The 12,434-nt window shown below is 37.8% G+C and overlaps 1 protein-coding gene and 1 long non-coding RNA gene across 2 annotated transcripts in view; one reads left to right on the top strand and one right to left on the bottom strand.

Annotated features, from left to right (window-relative positions):
* The window catches only part of LOC137388030 (gastrula zinc finger protein XlCGF57.1-like), a 67,693-nt gene that overhangs the window by 40,352 nt on the left and 14,907 nt on the right, over window positions 1-12,434 (bottom strand). The gene's annotated exons all lie outside the window — the stretch shown is intronic.
* On the top strand, window positions 1,792-5,897 carry LOC137388684 (uncharacterized). Its single transcript, XR_010977992.1, has 3 exons — window positions 1,792-1,921; window positions 5,254-5,396; window positions 5,694-5,897. It is a non-coding gene; the product is annotated as an uncharacterized lncRNA (long non-coding RNA).

Raw genomic sequence — 12,434 nt, 5'->3', positions numbered from 1 at the left:
GCATGCTATTAGCGGTGAAATGGGAACCTATGCGCCGGGTACAGCCAAGGACCGCCGATAGTTGCAGACGGCCTCGCAATAGTTTAGGGCTGTTCAAATGTCGCAAAAGGCCGCAGGCAAAACCTTCATGTAATGCTCGTACAGGTGAAGGTCACCATTATAGAAACGGCATGGCGAGCGAACATTTTATGTGATTCCTCGATTATGTTTAGCGATGTAGCTTATATGTGAACATATGCCACCGAGCCTAGTGCCGCAAGCGTTTTGCTGCGCAAGTTACCGCCAGAGTTTCGCAATCGATATGTGAGCCAGGCTTTAGTATTAAGCTGCGTTCAGATCAGCCATTGTGCAGAGGCCAAGTTTGATCTGAGAGTGGGTGATTTTGTCCGTTTTTTATTTGCAGGGTCAGATAACTTTAGCTGATATATTTTAGTGAGTCACTCCTTGAACTTTGCTGACTGTTTCCTACAATGTTTTTAGTGAACTTTTTTAGCAAGCTGCCTGATTATTTTGCACTGCTCATCGCTAATAATGGATAACCATAAGGAGGACGATCTTTTGCTAACATAATGTGCTTCAACTATTATAATAACAGCAGATACTTCAATTAGCATGTGGTTGCTATGATAATTGAACCTGAGCAACAATTCCACAGCAGTTTTCCGGGTTGCTGTTACTCATGAGTGAAGCTATGACAATAGCATACACAGGTGTGAAGACAAATATGGTGTTCATATTAAAGCCTGGTTTCCATATGACAGCACAAGGCCGCGACGTCCTGCGTGCGTAGGCCAGCTGTGATATGGAAACTTCAACACACGACGATAGCGCGACGTGCGTACGCTAATCGCAAGGATCCAACAGAATGGGTCCTTGCGATGGGTGCGCACGATTATGTATCCCACAATACACCGCTAGACCTTGTCAACCCATCCCATAATTCAAACGGAGGGCTGTTTTCCGAAGAAATCTGTCTCTCCTACGAAAAAGTAAGGAAATTATCCACTCTGTCCAATGCAAGCGTGGTGCCTACGCGCGATATGGAAACACCGCATCGCGGCCCATGAAATGCATTGTGCACGATCACTGGGCTGCGCACGATCATTGTGCTGTCATATGGAAACCAGGCTTTAATGACACTATGACTCACGGTAAAAAAGATGTCATTGGCTACTCAAATAGAATATCGGCTTTGAAAAAAAATTTTCTTTTTGGACTATATCGGTATCAGGCTTGTTTGCGCTGTTCACACGATACGATTCTCGGTCAGTAGAAAAATTGGTCAGAGAATTGACCCAAAATCGGCTGCTGTGACTGCAGCTTTAGTCTGTTAGATTTAGCTTTCTGCTTTTAGGAGGAAACTTATGTTATGCAAAAGCTATTATAACGAATATTGTTGGTTGGTCACATCGTGTATCTGCTCTAGTAGGGCAGTGGTGTCAGGTTTAATGCTTATTAGTTTGTTGTAGGGGCTTAATAGAAACTGATGTTTTTTTTTCTTCTCTAGAGGGTATTCTCAGTAGAAGCATATATCTGACTTTAGTTCATTTTTGGCAATTGTTTCCAGTTCTAATTTATTGCAGCTTCAGTGGTAGTGTCTGCCTTTGAATTTTGAGCTAATATAATCGTGCATTGTGGTGCCATTTTGTGAAGCGACCAGCATTTGTAATCTTTAGTTACACACCCCACTAATACCTGTCATTGTGAAACAAAGGAACTCATCATGTTATTCAACTTCTATATTAGTATTTATGCATCCTGTCTTAAGAGTATTATACACCTCTTACATAACCACTCATCCCCTTTTATTTAACCATTTCTGATGTGATTAGGAAACAGCTTTCTGGACTCTTGCTAGCTAGCCTGGGCATGGCTCTCGTGGTGGATATGGAGAGAGAGCCTGGGACACAGCGAAAAAAAGGTAAGATAACTTCTGCAAAACGAGCGACATATGTTACATATGACGCTCAGACTGATACTAATGGAAGCGTGTCGTTAGATTCGTATCTCACGATGTATTAGATGTGGCGCGTTTAAAAGCCTATTGTCACGGTAACGTGACTTGATCTAGTAAAAAGCGCTATTTTTTTGATAGGCTGGGTGGTTACGAAATACCTCGTTTGATAATAAAACGATAGAAACCATAGGCTACTATTCTCTTGCGTTTTCACGTTAGCAGTTTCATTTCCTATACTGATAAAAATGGAGCCATTCAAAAATTACTATCAAAGCTAGGCATAGTCGCACTGAGACCAGAACAGTTTCAAGCTTTACAACATATTATCGCAGGTCTTGACCAATTTATAGTTCTTCCTACTGGCTTCGGAAAGAGTATTTGCTTTCAGATGGCACCGTTTTGCAGTGGTAGGTCCGAGTTGTTCATAATAACTGTCGCGAATAATAATACTCATCGAGTAAAATAAAACTGAGATTACTTTTTACTAGATAAACTTTTCTTTACTAGCAGCGTGCAATTCATTTTTGTTGTTCTATTGCTATTCGTTTGCTATGTTTGTATTGTTATTGTGAATTTTTTTTATTCAATTGATTCAATTTTTTATTATAATTAAATCAAAACATAATGAATTGAACATATGAAATAATATAACTGTCGTGATTGATTTATTATGCAACCAACATTTCATACTTACTAACCAGCGTTTGTTTGCTGCCAATTCAGATTAAAAATAATACATAATACTCGCGTAGATCATAAATAAGACCGTCACATGATACTCCTTCGGAAATAACGATTGTGATATTAGCGACTTCAGAAGTCGGCTTTTAGAGTTGTCTTCCCCGCGTGTTGCGATGTGTCCCAGGCTCTCTCTCCCAATCCCCACGAGAGCCATGCTCAGGCTACTTGCTAGCCTGACACGCAGATTTATTATTCCAACTTCCTAGCACCTGCTATTTTACTGCTTAGCATAAATGTTATCTGCTTCCTTGTACTTACTCGCTTACTGCCTAGGAAGCTTTGCAGCGCCCAATCGTCTGTGATCTACGGATGTGACGATTGCCTGACTGATTAGGCAAACATATATAAGCCTGTGTAGATCAGAAACAATTCGAACTCCATATTTTACTCACGCTCTACGTATCACTCTGCTCTTGTATCACTCTTTATATTTTTAGACTTGCGCAATGAGCATCGGCCATTGACTTGATTAGCCTTCATATATTTTATGTTTTTGCAATTGAAAGTTTGAATTTTTAATAAATATATTCTGTTTTAAAGTTTTTTAACTAAAACAAACCAGTCTAATTCTTGACATTAAATCTACACCTAAAATACAGTCCTTTATAAATTTGCAAATCATAAACCAACTACTTGAACCACCAATCCAGCACTTATAGTTAATAATCCTTTAAACAGAGGGTCATTACAATTTCTATGTCATCAGTCAACTATTCAATTGACAAGTTCATTACTGAAGCAGCATGTTTGTGGTGGTTGTAGATAGTAGTTTGTGATTTTGCTGCCAGCAACTTTCTAACAGCAAATTGTTTCCAGCAAAGCTGTTGAAAATCTGAGTGTATTGATTTTAACTATATACATTGTATAATAACCGCAAGTACATCACTAACTTCCATACTATACTCCACACAAGTTGCTTGTAAAACTGTGTATCTCATAACTGAATATTGTAAGATGGCAGATCTCTTCATGAGTGTTTCTATTGTATTCTCAAAAATCTGGTTAATCATTGATTGGCTTGGTTTGCTGAGCATTAGTATCTTTGTCAGACTTATTATTGTTGGCATAGGCCTGAAATCCTCAATTGCTTTATTTGTTTTCTCTATAAAACATGTTATAATGGAACTCTATACATAACAACCCAAAGGTAGACAAAGGTATTTTATTTTATAATTTTAAAAGTATAGCACTATGATTCTTCGTCTTAACTTATTAGTATGCTGGACTTGGTAGATGGCATCGAAATCTGCAAGCAAACACATTAACAATCAAATATATTACAGAATAGGAGAATGTGTTCTAAAAATGGTAACTACCCTTGTTGCTAAGCTCGCACCTATTTTTTGGATCAGCTTTAAAATGGCTTTTTTGCTAGAAAAACAGCAATACTGTTTCTAGTGCTTTTTGATTCAACTTAACTAGCCCATGTTTATTGCATTTACTGTGACTAGCATGCTCACTTATCACCACTTGCGACTCTACTACATGCCATTCAGCCACTTAAATGCTGAGTATTATTTAATGTCATACGGCAACCAGCTTTATGGATGCAAAGCTTTTATGTGAATTTAAACCATAACTGCCACGAACAACTTTTATCGTATTTACTAGGTAAATCAGACATGCTGATTCCGATTTTGTAATCAAAATAAAGATTAGGCCACTAACTTTCAGAGTAATAAAGGATTTTTTATAGCGTTTTAATATCGGTCTCGAAAACAACACGATCGGCATAACAAGCTCCGCCCATAAATACTTGACGTAACCTAGCTTTTTAGGAACAGAAATTACGTAGAGATGTTTAGACCGATTTAGAATAATAGAGATGGGTGTTTTAAAATCTATTAATATCTAAATCCAGCTTTAAAAATAATATCAGTCTTTTCTGAAAGGTAGATAAGCTATTTAGCATTGCATATTTAAAAAGCGCGATAACAACGCTAGCTCATGATAAAACCGCGCTTTTTGAGCTTGTTTTTCTCGGCGTCCAGCCCATTTAAACGTCATTAACAAGCTGCGAGCAATTTTAAATAGTTTATATCCCTTTCATAAAAAACTGAAATTATTTTACAGGCTGGATTTAGATAATAATGGGTTTTAAGACACCCATCTCTATTATTCTAAATCGGACTAAACATTCCGAACTTCCGTTTCTGAAAAAGCTAGGTTTCGTCACATATTTATGGGCGGAGCTTGTAATGCCGATTGTGTTGTTTTTGAAACGGATATTGAAACGCTTTAAAAAAGCCTAAATGACTTTGAAGGTTAGTGGACTAATCTTTATTTTGAGTACAAAATCGGAATCAGCGTGTCTGATTTACCTAGTTAATACAATAAAAGTTGTTCGTGACAGTTATGGTTTAATAATATTTTTATAAGTAATTGCTATTAAATCTAAGTGGTAGGTACAATGGCTGGTTTGGAAACTTTGGATAAATTTTGGCACAGTATTCCGATGTCACTCATGAAAAGATCCTGAGACCTACCGAAATTTATTAAAAATAGCATTCTTTGCAATTGTGTTATGCAATTAAAACTTGATTTTAATGACACAGATGGCTCCTGCCCCTACTTCTCTCATCTAAACCAAGAAAGAGTCATGTAGAAGGTGACGATGACTTCCATGATGATTTGGAATCAAGCGAACAGCTGGAAATCAAACTGTCAAGGTCTGGCTCGGACATAGTGGAGTGCATCGGTAGGTAAATATGACCAATATATCCAGGTTTTCTACAAAACAAAATATCTGGCACACATTGCAGCCTTGCTGCATATGCTAAACTGCATGGCTGCTCATATTGTGGTGCATAATTTGGGTATATAAATGTATTTTGGTATTAGCTACTTTCACTTATTGTTAGTGTATAAAGCAGATATACAGAAAGCAGAGTGACTTGAAATAACACTGCAGCAGATCAGTGAAATGTAGGTAAATTTATTTTATGGTTGATACATATGCTTTTTATAATAATATTAGCATATGATATTTATTTAGCAGGTTATGAGGTACAGAGCTTAAAACTCAACTGCAATGACTGCACCAGCTTTATAGCCTCCTGTCCAGGTTTACGCATCAGGGGATTATGCGATACTAATCAGTGTAAAAGATAGAGGTGGTCTGTTTCCACCTCATCCTGTCATCACAAAGATATGTCTAGGCTAAGAACTGAGCATACGGCAGTGTGTCGACTTACAAGGAATCACTGCAGACATACACAAGCTGGTGGTCACTAAAACTCTTTCATCGGTTTTACAAAGCAATTTGCATCAGGGATTTCCATGCTCGTTCCACTGCACAGCGCAACGTTAGTTAAAATATCACCTCCAGATATTTCAGGATTATAATTCATCAGGAGGCTACAAAGGTAGCAGCTAACAAGGGAATCTCAGATCAAGGCTCAGCCGACTGGTCGTCTTTAGTCATGTGTAGCCTTTCACAGTATGTCTAGAAAAGTGTACCATTTGTCGGTTGTTTTCTACGAGTTTGCTGATGCTGTTTGCATAACACCCAAGACCCAACATTTATATTCATGGCAGACTGCAATCAGCGTACGATGTACCAGTGTGTATGCATTTGAAATCAGTTTGTACACCTAGCTATCTGACATGTTAGCCCATAGCATATGGCAACATTGATAATTTTGCAATATCTTTTGGAATACATGTGCATCAATATACACTTTTACTCGCACTTTTTATATGAAATATTCAACTTTATGTTTATAAATTTGCAGGGTAGGAAATACATAGTGTATAAGCGTTGTATCTAAAATTTGAAACAAATATCTTGTGTGCTTTAGTAGTTATATCAAATTACATGTAGCAACAAAAATGTCTCTTGATTCTTTCAGTGTAAACAATGATGACTCACTTGCCTGACCAGCTGCAAGTGAACAAAGCATTGCCCTTCTGTCACAAAGCATGCGGCTATTTATGTAGGACACCACTGCTTTGTATTGCCCAGTCTCCTATAGCTAATAGGCTCGTAAATGTCACCTTCAAGAAAGGGTAGTGAGCTTCAGCCAGCGCATTGGCATTTAAAATACACCAAAGGTCAAGCTGAGAATTAAACATGTAGCAGTACGCAGACCAACACACACAGGCACACATACATATTGAGCTATCCCTGCTACTTCACTCTGTATGGGGTATAAGTGGTAACATCACTCATGAGTTCAATATAGTGTCAGGGTCAGTCATGTAGTAGGACACTCCCCTGGTCATGAATATAATCTCCAACATATCTATGGCAAAACAGTCTTCAGCCATTTTGCAGCTGTTTAACTATGTGAATACAATAGTGAGAACTTTGCAAATTTTATGCAATTCAAGTTAGTTTATTTTTATCCTGCAAAGTTCTGATCAGACATCAGCTGTAATCAGCAATTTGGATTTAAATGCTCTCTGTTGTGTCCTTATGAGGCTAACAGGGTACCCGTGGTTTTATAGGACTATTTTGACTATTAGGACTAAAAATGGCTTGAGACAGCTGGAACAAACATTTACTGAACCAAAATGAATCGAACAATATTAGAGCATGAGCGTTTAATTAATCTAGCAAAAGGGCTACCCAAATATTGCAGCAGTAATATTACGTGCTCAAAATTAGCCAGTTCAACCTTCTTAGGAGGGTTTTTGACATACACTATTTTCCCATGATGCGCAGTGCTTCGGAGTTGCGCCCTTTCCGAATCATGGAAACGGCGTCTTTGCACTGAAATCACTGCGCACTGATCAGTGCGAAGTCTGTGCAAATTTGCAACAAGGAAACAGCAACTGCGCAGTGGCTGCACATATCTCCCATGCCATGAAAACGGATTCTTCGAGGGCCATGAAATAGTACAAAAGCTATCCTGCTAATCTTGTTTTTTTCTAATCTGATTTTCTTTCACCTATATTTAATTATGGTCTGCGCCCACAAGGATGAGGTGATTACTTTCCCAGACTTTGTTATCGATGCCAACACTTTTCGAAAAACAGGAGGCACGTCCTAAATAACGTTTAAATAATATATTGCTTAAAAAATTCTTATTAAAAATATATTACTTTGTAAAAATTGTGTTAAGTTTTGTAAAACATTGTGATTGTGTATTGTAAATAAAAGTATAATGATGACAGAAGCATAAAAAGACCTTTTCTGACGTTCGGTATCCATGATCGATTCAATTTCTCCATCAGGCGATTCGATTTATACAATGTCTCTTCTCTGGCTAATTTGCTGAAAACCACTGCGCAGCATGGTAATGTACAATCCCTTCGACTTCGGAGGGGGCTGCATCGCAGTACTGCGCACCATGGAAACATAGTTATAGTCCTTTTAACATTGCCATAACAATAGACCGATCTTTAAACAGAGCAGCTCGTTTATTGTGAACGATATTTGCAATAAGGTTTCCTTTTATACATTTGGAAAATTTGCAGGTATTTTATAACCATAAAACAGCTAAAGATTTTTGCTTAGATTTTAAAATAACCTATCTAAAGTTTTTTTTAAATTCTGCAACTGAATAAAGCATTGTTGCAGAAAAACAGTGATATCTTATAGAGAAGTTGTTTTCATTGCATGAAGCAAGACTAAAGCTGAATAAGGATACTTCATTAATAATAATTTTGTTTGTGTTTTAAAGAGCCTTGTTAAATATTAAAATGGTTTTCTATTCTGTGCTAAAGTTTTGCATGCAAACAATAAAATAGAAGGAACTTAAATGACAACATAGGTGAAACAAATGCAGGCCTCGATTGAGTAAAATGTTGGTGTATTGTACCTAAGTTCACTTGAAATGTAGAAAAGAGTAAATTGAATGTAATAAAATCCTGCAAAAGTGCTCTCAACTTCAATGAGGAATTAGTACGAGTGACTGCGCGTTACAATCAGAGAATATGAATAATTAAGCATTTTGCTATGTACATCATCCTAACCATAATGTTTTGGAATGTTGCATATATGTTACAGCCATTCTGAAAATAGAAATACACACAAATTTTTATTAATCATTTTGATACTTATGTGGCTACAACATATAATGGCACTGTTTTGAAGCTGTCTTCCATTATAGTTGCAGCTGTGTCAAAGGTTGGCTTGCAATAAAATTCACATTACAGTTATTTGGTATTAAAAGATTCACCAAGTCTTACTCTGTTATGTTGTAGGTGCAAAATATGTGAAAAGGAATTACAAGCTCTTAAAAGCTCAAAAACGAAAAGCCGCCATAGCTTAGAATCTCTTTATTTCGATGACGTAACCACGAAGTTTGGTTATTGTCTTGTCACGAATGTTCTCACGCGAATTGAAAGGCCAATACAAAGCTCAATATAAAACTTATCGTAGTATTAGTTTATGACAAACACTTTGGGTTTTACCAAAGACCGCATATCAAATATAGATGCTCACTACTTTACAGTTTTGCTTCGGCCTGGTCTAATTGGCAAGTCATAATCTGATAATGTGACCCAACACTTCGCAAATAAATTTTGCAGCACTTTTCGATCATCAAAGGTGACCAACAGGCTCGTCATGATTATCAGACAATGATATGTACTCCTTCGGGGTAAGGTTAAAATATTTAATGAACTTTTGCGATAAGTTATAAGATATCAGTGCTAAAAGTGACAGCATTACAATGACGATAAAACTGACGCGTAAGAACAATAGACATAGTTTGATTGAATGTGTGAAGTATATTTGCGAAAACATTTTGACGAATAAGATTGCATGAAAGTGTAAACAGAATCCATCTCTCACAACTACATCACGTTTGAGCCGTTTTGGAAAGGGAATCCAAACTACGGCGGTCTCGTGGGGCTGCGATTTTATGTTCGTTTTTGAGCTTTTAAGAGCTTGTAATCACATTTCCACATATTTTGCACCTACAACACAACAGAGTAAGACATAGTGAATATTTTCATATCAAATAACGGTAATGTGAATTTTGTTGCAAGTCAACCTTTAACAACTAAACACCTGGCCAGACATTTAGTTGTGCTGCCAAAATAGATGACTATAGTATATTTAAACCCACCAGTCTCATGTGCATCGCATCTCCATCATTCGCTCATTGAGCAATGCTATGGCTGTCCCAAAGTAGGTATTATTCATGGAGTAAGCTCTATGACTGCATGAACAGTAATCAATCAAAAGTTTACTATTTTAGTCATGTTTACCAGTTTGCCTCTTCGCTATGACATCACTCAATAGGCTTACAGTGGAAATGTCTTACGGTGTGTTTACACTGCAGCAACTACTATCAATTTTAGTTGCACATGAAATTGGCTGCAATCACATAGCTGCAACTTCCTACAACTCCACCGATGATTGCACAGTAAAATTTTAGATTTACCAGACTTATTTGTTTTTTGAAACATGTAAACAGTTAGAATTTATATTTTTGAAGCTTGATGCAGTTGCGCGAGTGCATTGGACGGAGTCATTGACTATCTTTGACATCAAACATCTTTGTAAGCTTTTGCCCTTACAGATGTTGTTACCCGCAGCTAAAACTTGGAACATCAGCAGAATTTATAACAGAATCTTTGTGATTGCTTTTGTCATGTTATGGAGGATTTTGTTCACCCAACCTCAGACAAGCTGACTATTTTACAGCGCTTATTGCTTGCTGTTTGAATTTTTCACCTTTATTGCTCTTCTATATGAATAAACATGTTTCACCAATCATTGCAAATGCTAGTTGACTTTGATCATGTCTCATCGCTTTTCTTCTTTTCACAGTGTATGACTTAGTATGAGGCTTCCTAGTTCATCTACTAGCAAAGTTATGGTAGGGATACTTCACAATCACTTTCAATACGTCTATTTCATTTAAAAGCTACAGAGTGACAAATCTAAACATCTGAGGTATGCATGAGTTGACATTAACTGACTTGCCCTTAATTCAATTATGGAGCAAACTTTGAAGGCATGGTATCAAATGAAACCATATACATGTACCTCTGAAAGGTGTTATGAGGTCACTTAAGTTAAAGTTAAACTAAGCCAAAATAAATTTGGGCCAACAAAAACAACACTTGAGCTAAGGTTAAAATGGTCCGCTGCTTCTGTAAAAAGTATTCACAAAATTAGCCATTATTCTTCTTTGAGGTAGGTTTTCAGATAATATGTCACATATTTCAAACATTCATCTTGTTCATTGCTAAAAATACTAATATGCTCATTGCTAATATGATTAATTTATCCCTGCAAAACATTCCAGTTCATTAGAACATTGTCAAGACATGCACAACGCTTCATTTATTACTAGGTGAATGCCCTGCGTTGCAAGGGTAATAGAACTGCTTATAAACACTACATTACCTACTACATTACAATTACAGTACATTATCTGCAACTGTTTATAAGTTGTTTTATTACCCCTGCAATGCCAGGCATTCAGCTAGTGAGGCTATGAGCCCTGAAGCTAGATGGTAATTATTATCATTGCTATAACAGGACTACACTTAGACACAGATTAATATATATATATATATATATATATATATATTGTAATGGCTTGGCCTGGTAGCTGAGCCAGCCTTACTATCCTAACAAGCCGGTGCAGCCTGAACTCTGGGCCTTCCCCTCGTCGGCCTGCCTGACACACCTAGTGGTCTGATCAGGCCACGGCTGGTTGCCCCAATCTCAGGCTCACTTGGAACGGGAACACAGCCTGCTCTCTGAGACCCTATCTTGGCTAGTCTAGGTTCCGGGCTAGCTTACTGTAGGGCCTGATCTCTAATGCTATCGCATTTCTGATCAGGTCCTGTTGTAGCGTAGCCAACCCTTAGCCTTCCTTAGGTATCTCCCAAGCAGTCCTTACTTGAAGCTAGATCAGTTTTGGTAGAATGGTCCTGACTAAGCCACCCAGGCAGGCATAAACGTGATCAGTCGGTGTGAGTGAATTTAGCCTATTTATTATATATAATCATGAATACATGTTGCACAGCGTCGCCCACTTACATAATGATTACATAACACCTAATTAGGTTGCGGCAGGCCTGTGAGGCAGGCCTAGATATGCAGTGTTACATAATAGGGTATAATAGAAAAGCACACATAAGGTTGTAATAAAGAACATTGATGTCTAAGGATAAGAGCATAGGTAATACATTTGTCTAGTCATCCACAATATATATATAAAAAAAATTGTTTCCTCAACCCGGATACCCCGTATGGGTGGTAAATTCTGCTCTAACTCGGGTCTCTTACCAGAGACCTGGGAGTTTGAGCACTCGCCCCAAGATCTTAGCTGTTCCCAATAGCGCACTTTTCTGCAACTCACCTGAGTTGATTGCTGTTGGTATTTGGGCAAGCCACATTTTATGCGCCGGTGATATTGCGCCCAGTGCCCCAATGACTACTGGGATTACAGTTGTTCTTACATTCCAGCATTTTTCAATTTCTTCTCCAAAAAGGGAGATATTTCTCTACCTTTTCATTTTCCTTGCTGGCTATATTGTAGTCATTGGGTACTGCTACATGTATATCTATTATAGTAGCCCTCTTGTTTTCCTTGTCTACCACCCCTATATCTGGTTGGTTTGCTAGGACATGTTTGCCAGTTTGGATGTAGAAGTCCCAGAGGATCTTAGCCCGGTCATTTTCATTGACCTTACTAGGAGCTTCCCACCAGTGTTATGGTTTATTAAGGCCATACTCATCACATAGACTTCTATACACAACACCTGCGACATGATTATGCCGCTCAGTGTATGCGTTCCCTGCTAGCTGCTTGCATCCACTGAT

The sequence above is a fragment of the Watersipora subatra genome, chromosome 2 (genome assembly GCF_963576615.1).
Source record: "Watersipora subatra chromosome 2, tzWatSuba1.1, whole genome shotgun sequence".
Taxonomy (NCBI): domain Eukaryota; kingdom Metazoa; phylum Bryozoa; class Gymnolaemata; order Cheilostomatida; family Watersiporidae; genus Watersipora; species Watersipora subatra.
The sequence above is the reverse complement of the archived record's forward strand: the minus strand, read 5'-3'. Positions and strand labels throughout refer to the sequence as shown.